Source organism: Curcuma longa, chromosome 8 (genome assembly GCF_044706935.1).
Source record: "Curcuma longa cultivar G26 ecotype Majalengka, Jawa Barat chromosome 8, ITB_CL_G26_1.1, whole genome shotgun sequence".
NCBI classification, from domain to species: Eukaryota; Viridiplantae; Streptophyta; class Magnoliopsida; order Zingiberales; family Zingiberaceae; genus Curcuma; species Curcuma longa.
In genome coordinates, this window is record NC_133868.1 from 10,623,453 (window position 1) to 10,630,554 (window position 7,102).

General features: G+C 29.1%; 1 long non-coding RNA gene across 1 annotated transcript; it reads right to left on the reverse strand.

Annotated features, from left to right (window-relative positions):
• Window positions 1-3,281: 3,281 nt before the first annotated feature.
• Window positions 3,282-3,796, reverse strand: LOC141832859 (uncharacterized). Its single transcript, XR_012602157.1, has 2 exons — window positions 3,669-3,796; window positions 3,282-3,590 (listed from the first exon to the last, which is right to left on the reverse strand). It is a non-coding gene; the product is annotated as an uncharacterized LOC141832859 (long non-coding RNA).
• Window positions 3,797-7,102: the final 3,306 nt, after the last annotated feature.

Genomic DNA, 7,102 nt, shown 5'->3' on the forward strand with positions numbered 1-7,102 from the left:
TACAAGTTAAGCGGTCGCCCTATGACGGAGACTTTCACTCGCGCTGTGCCATCCTCGACCGTCCGATGTACCTGATCGTCGGGTGATTTGAAGAGATGAACGGGAGAGATGCGAGGGGGAAAAGGTCAGCTTACTACGGGTGACCGCAGGATCATAATAGGACGGTGCGGATCCGTCTGGGACGAATTTTCGATGGATTCGTTTCTTCTGGTCGCAGGGAAGTATCGTTTTATATGTATTCATCTGAATTTATTAATTCAATAGTTGTACGTCCTTATACTTTGCTTGGCCAATTATTTAGGTTCGTTTTAAAAAATAATAAAAAGGTTTTTTTTTGGACAAAAATTAGAAAGACGTTTTCTTTTAATCGTGGACGTTCCACTTTAATTTTTTTATCAAACTAATATACCTCACATAAATGACATAATTATTTTTAATATTATTTTATTATTATAATAATTATTAAATCATAGATATTATATATGTTATAGCAGTTACGTTATATTAGCCACTACAACTACAACAATTAGAGTTTGTAATTATAGTAGATACGATTTTGTAGGTGCTACAACTATAATAATCATATCAGCTATAAAACGATAATTGTTACAATATGAAAAATAACCTTAAATAAAGATAATTGACATTTTTAAAAATCTTCAAAAAATTTTAAATAATATTTTTTTCTTAAGATTGAATCATTATATGTTATATCCGATAGCAAATGTAGATCTCTAAATGAGTTTCGATTGATATATTGTGTATTCTGTGGTTTAATCCGAAATAAAAATTATGATCTTTCAAATCTTATTTAACATTCACAGTTATAACAACAAAAGTGTAGCAGCTATAACTATGATTTCTTAACTACTATAATAAGCCTTTGATTTAATAAGGATAGATAATAATATGAATAATATAGTAGAGGATAGTTGGGTAATTGTATATGAGAATGGAATTTTTTTTTATAACAAAAAATTAAAATGGAGTGTCATTTGAAGATTTCAAAAATAAAGAGCGCTTTTTTTTTACCCGAGTTTTTTTATTATTATTTTAGGACATTAAAATTAAAATACAAAAGCATCAATAAAAAAAAATTTTAGTTGGCTTTCGATCCGTGTTAATTTTAATTTTTATAGTAATTTATTTAAAATGAGACAGACTCAGTATATTTTTCTAAGTCGCTTAAAAATAAAATACTTAAAAATTAAAAGGATAAAATTGAAATTTTGAGGGTGAATTTGTAATGTTGTTAAATTGAAAAAAAAAAAGCAATTTGGTAAGTTTGAGATTAAAAGTTGTGAGTGTCTTTTTGATAAAAATAAAACAAAATGGAGTATCATTTGATGATTTAAAAAATAAAGAGTGCCTTTTGATTTTTACCCAAGTTTTTTTTATTATTTTAGAGCATTAAAATTAAAATATTTCATCGTGACCAACTACAGCTTCTTGATTTATTTTCTTATAAATAGTTATGGGGCTAACTATGTGGGTTACTAGGGTGGTGAATTCCATTTTTACTGAAGAAGAGATTAAAAGTTATGTCTAAAATAAATATAAATTAAATCAATACAAGCAGAAATAGCTTTTAAAAAATATTGAAATCAATAGAAATGGTGAATAAAAATAATAAATTAATTAATACTTAAGTTTGATGATTTTATTCTTATTATAGTTGTTAACAATTTCTTCAATTTTATATAGATTATAAATTGACGTATAAAATATGAATCCATTTAAAGTTAGATATGTGAAGTATAAAATTAAATCCTACTTTGTAAAGTGTGATAGTGTGTTTGATTTAATTAGTAAGTTATTTATTTTAAAATTACAACTTATTTTCACTAGCACATTTATTTTCATTAACCCATTTATATTGCAAATTAATCTTAATAAATTTAATATTTTTATATTAAATTTGGTTATACTTTTAGATGGATCTAACTAACACGATTGATATATATAAAATAATTAATATGGCACATGAATATTTCATGTAACAATATCATTTATATATATATATATATATATATATAAAATATTAATTAGGAAAATAAAACAAATATTAAAACTATTTTTTTAAAAGAAATCAATAATGATATTACTATTTTGAATTTAGTTTCAAAAATTAACAATCATTTAAATTAAAACTATTTTTTTTTAAAAAAGAAATCAATAGTAGAACGATATTAAAAAAGTAACATATATAAAATTTATAAAATTAAAAAGCAAATTGTTTTTTAAGGGAGAATGTAAAAAAAATGTTCTGTGATAAAAATTGTTACACAATTTTAATTAAAGTTGGCTTAAATTTTAATTAAATTGATACATAATTACATTATGGTTTTTGTTCAAATTTTAAATTAAAATATATAGCTAGTTATAGTAAAAAGGTTATTAAAAAATTCACTCATACTTTTGAGAATATTAAATACCTAAAACATAATTATATAATAATTTCAAAATCTATAGATCCATGTAACTAAAAATTATTAAATTCATGTGCTAGTTTTGAATATATAAAACTATTAACTCTTTGTAGCAATTTTGATTTAAATTGTTACACTAATATTGTAACTATGTTAATAATATAGCACATTTACTAGTTAAAACATTAAAATTATATAACAAAATTAGTAAAATATTAAATTTAGGTAATGAACAAATTTGGTTAAAATTGATATATAATTATTATTTTTCACTATTTGACGCTTAAAAAATATGAACTTCAACAAATTTCTAGAATATTCATCGAATACACATGAACCAATTATAGTAAAGAAGTCGAAAAAATATAGTCGAGAAAATATTTTTTTTTAATGATTAGCTACAACTTATTTATAGATAGTTATATGATCGATCGTGTGAAACCGTTAGAGTAGCAAATTCTACTTTTATTACAATAGAAGATTCATGAAATACACTGAAGGCTAGGCTAAAAAAATGATAAATCCCAGTTAGCCTCATTGACTATCTTTAAGGTGATCTGTCGGGCCCATGGAAGTTTCCATCAGCCACCAGGGTAAATCGGGAAATGCACGCAGTGGCCAGCCCAGACGCCCAGCATCCTTTGATTGCGCTTTCTATTTGGAGAAAAATTCCTGCAAATATATCGTAGTTGGGGATTGAACCGTAGATACCTGAGTGACAATTTAGATGTTCTACCATGATACTATTGCCCCAGGGACACTGAAGGCTAGGCTCAAGATAACAAGGGAGGAGAACATGAACAAGAGGAGGCCTTTTATCTGTGGGTGAATTAAGTCGATTTCTTCCAAAACTAAAACACAGAGAAACATATAAAATTCCAGATTTATTAAAAAGGCTCACAAAACTAATTGATTAAACACGAGAAATTAAACTCAGTGGACTATTTCAGTCACAGCATGCATGATAATTATTTCACTAATTGCACACAGGGGAAGCTACGATGCTTCCTGCTTTATTACGCCAAGTATTTCAACTAACGATCCAAAGCTACGTAAGAACCCTGCTCAATTCACGAGCAGCAACAGCAACAGCAACAGAGATACTCGAGGCAGCACTCGCAGCTCTCGTAGCAGCAAAAGCAGCAGCACATTCCAAATAAACTGCAAATTACCGAAACATAAAATCGAAAATCTCATCTTTTTATTTTATTTTCTTAATAATAATAATAATAATAATACCAGGCATAAAGGCAGCCCTTCTCTTGATGGCGCTTCAGGACGTGCTCCGTGTACGACATCTTCTGCGAGCTCGGAGCGTCCATTCTTCCTATGCGGATGGTTCCTTCCTTCCCCTGCCGTCACGAGAAAGAAACTAGAACCGCGAGGGAAGAAAATGAGGGATGCCGCATACTTATGCATATTTTTTCTGACTGATTTATTCAAATAGGCCCTTTGGCATTGTCTGAATTAGATCCTTATAATTTTTAAAATGCTAATTAAGTTCATTTGTTTTGCAAAATATATAGTTACTCGCTGAATTAGATGCTTTTACTTTAATTTTAAAGAGAGGAACTCTCGTTTTATATAAATGAGGGATCAAGATAATTTTAAAAGTTTAAAAGGGGGAAAATGTCTATTTAAGTTTTTTTAATATAAAGACGCTATAGATTTACAAGTGCACTCTCTTATTAATAATATTTTTTAAATTTTGTTATGTTACGTTGCACCATATCTATTATAAATGCAATTTTGATTAAAAAAATGATTTTGGTAGGTCACATTTGACCATATCTATTATAAAACTATCCGTACATTCATAAAAAAAAATATCGATCACCTGCATTTAAATATATATATACAGTCACATAGGGATATTCGTCCGTGATTAAATACATAAGGTATTTACATCATTTTTGGACATCTGGATACATATTCAATCACAGACATTACATGCATGAAAAACATACAATATATCATCTCATAATCTTAAATTGATATTTTTATAAAATATTATATATAATAAAATAATATTATCATAAACAGTGATAATATTAAATACAATAATATTAAATTATATAAGAGGTCTCGTCTCGTGAACTTGCAATCGTAGTGTCTAATGAAATCAAGAGCATAACGGAATATGTATATAAATAACATAGATCTTCTTGGTACATATAGCTTTAAACAAAATGACATGAAATGAAGAACATATCTTGTACTTCTTAACAATCGTGAATAATACCACAAACAAGTAAGAGCTCCAAGTATAACTCCTCTAGCGGTATCCACGTGCATTAGATCACGAACCAGGGCCGGCTTTAGGCATAGGCCTTGCCTAGAGCCCCTATGCCTAGGGCCCCAATAAAACTATAGGGCCTATTTATATATATATTATATCTATATATATTTTTTGAGAGAATAAAAAATTATTAAAATATTTTTTTATTGGATTTTGTAGAAGTTTGAAATGGTCATTGATTTTTAAAGATTTTGATATGATTATAATATATTTAATATTTCTCAATTCTCAAAATTCTAATTTATTAGTTTCTTTATATTCCTTTTCTTCCTTCCTTATTAACTTAATAACCTATGTTGCCCAACTTCAAATAGCTTACTCATTTGATAACTTATTTTCTCTCCTCAAGACATTTCCGAGATTATCACAAGGGGTGCAAAGAAAAGAACGATCAGAATTAAGATTTTTTGTTACAAATTTTTTTGTAATCTTAAGACCTAAAAGTATCATCTTCTCTCATTTCCCTATCAAATCTTATTTTTATGCTTTTGTTAATTTCTCATTTTCTTATCAATGATTTATGTTGTAAACTTGTAATTTTGTCAGTTCACATTAGAAAAATTAAAAATTTTAGATTTGTTATGTCACTTGTGATTTATCTTCATATTTCACCTTTATTTTGAATATTTCATCTTTATTCTCAAAATTTAAAATTTTTTTTTATTCTGAATATTTCATCTTTATTACTAAATTACTCTCATATTTTAATTACGGTGAAATTTCATTAATATAATAATACTAGTTTCAAATTTCGTAGATATTTGTGCCGAACTTTGAAATATCATCGGATTAAAATTATAAGATATAAATTAGATTTTATTATTATTTAATTTTAAAATATTTTTATTTTCATAAAATAATAGGGAATTATATTATTATTATTATTATTATTATTTGAATATAAATATGTTTGTTAAAAATATGATTTTAAATATATAAAAAATTTAAAAAAATTATTATTAAAATTTATTATTTTGCCTAGGGCCCCTTATAAGTTTGAGCCGCCCCTGATCACGAACTAGACACAATCCTCTAGGTGCTAGCCTCTTGGAATATCGACAAAAAACTTTTAGAAGCACTATGGATCTTCTTTCAATGGGAGAAAAAGGGAAGTAGAGAGAGAGCTACTATATTTCTACTACCTCTTCTTCTCTTTCAAGGGTGGCTATTTATAGCCTATAAAAGAAAGATGAAGAGTCTTCATCTATTAATATAAAGAAAATCAAGAATCTTCATTAATATAAGATTAATAAAGAGCCTTTATTAATGTAAAAAAATGAAAAGTCTTCGTTAATATAAGATTAATAAAGAGTATTCATTAATGTAAGAAAATGAAAAATCTTCATTAATAATATAAGGAACTTTCTCGTAGGCTTTTTGAATTTCGAATGCACTAGATGAGATGAATGCACAAGGAACAATGAGAATCGATGAATTCGATGATAACAATGAGAAGAATCGATGAATTCGATGATCTTTCCGAGCATACTGGAGGGATCTATTTATCCCAAATGAAGAGGTTGAATGCCCTTTGGGTGAGAGGAATGTGTCATTTGGGCTGGATCGATCTGGGATCGTCCAATCTGGGATGTTGTAACCCTTCACATAGACCACTTTAATCTCAGCCATCAGATCTGAAGGGTTGTGACCCTCAGATCTCTCTTCTTGTCATCGGTCGTCAGATCTGAGATCTAATCATCCTATTCGATCTGACGCTTCGAGATCTAAGTCTCATCCCAAGCGATTAGATCGTGGTCTTCGCGATCCAACGCTCCAGATCGCATCGAATGCGATTCATCACACCTCTTTCGATCAACGGTGATCATCCGTTTGCCTCTGCAAGTTCCAACAATCCAGTCATCTCTCTCTTGCCCACGTGAATGTCACATAGGCATTGCCACGTCACATACGAAGCTCGACACGTTATCCGAGGTGCCACGTAGGCACTGCAATATCGTCTGGAGCATAAATTTAAGATCCTCAATGCTCCTCGCTGATGACGAAGTGCAAAGTGCGCCTACAAAGCGCCCATTGCGCAGGTGCGCATGTGGCGGGCTCACAAGTGCGAGCACCTTCGCCCTTCGGAGAAGAGGACATCGATCTTTTGGTGTTAATCTCATTAACACAACATCATTAATAAGGAAGCAAAAGAACCATCGAAAATTTCGGACTGTGGGACTATTCCCCATGCATTTTCTTATATATAACATTAATTAATAATTAATGTTATTCTGGACCGACTTTAAACAATTAATTTCTCATTCACCCTTAATCGGTTTTGAGCAAATTAATAGTCAATTACGACTTTCATCAATTGATGGCATTCCTATTTTCTCACAAAATCGTATTGGTCCATTTAGGCCCCAATATCCAA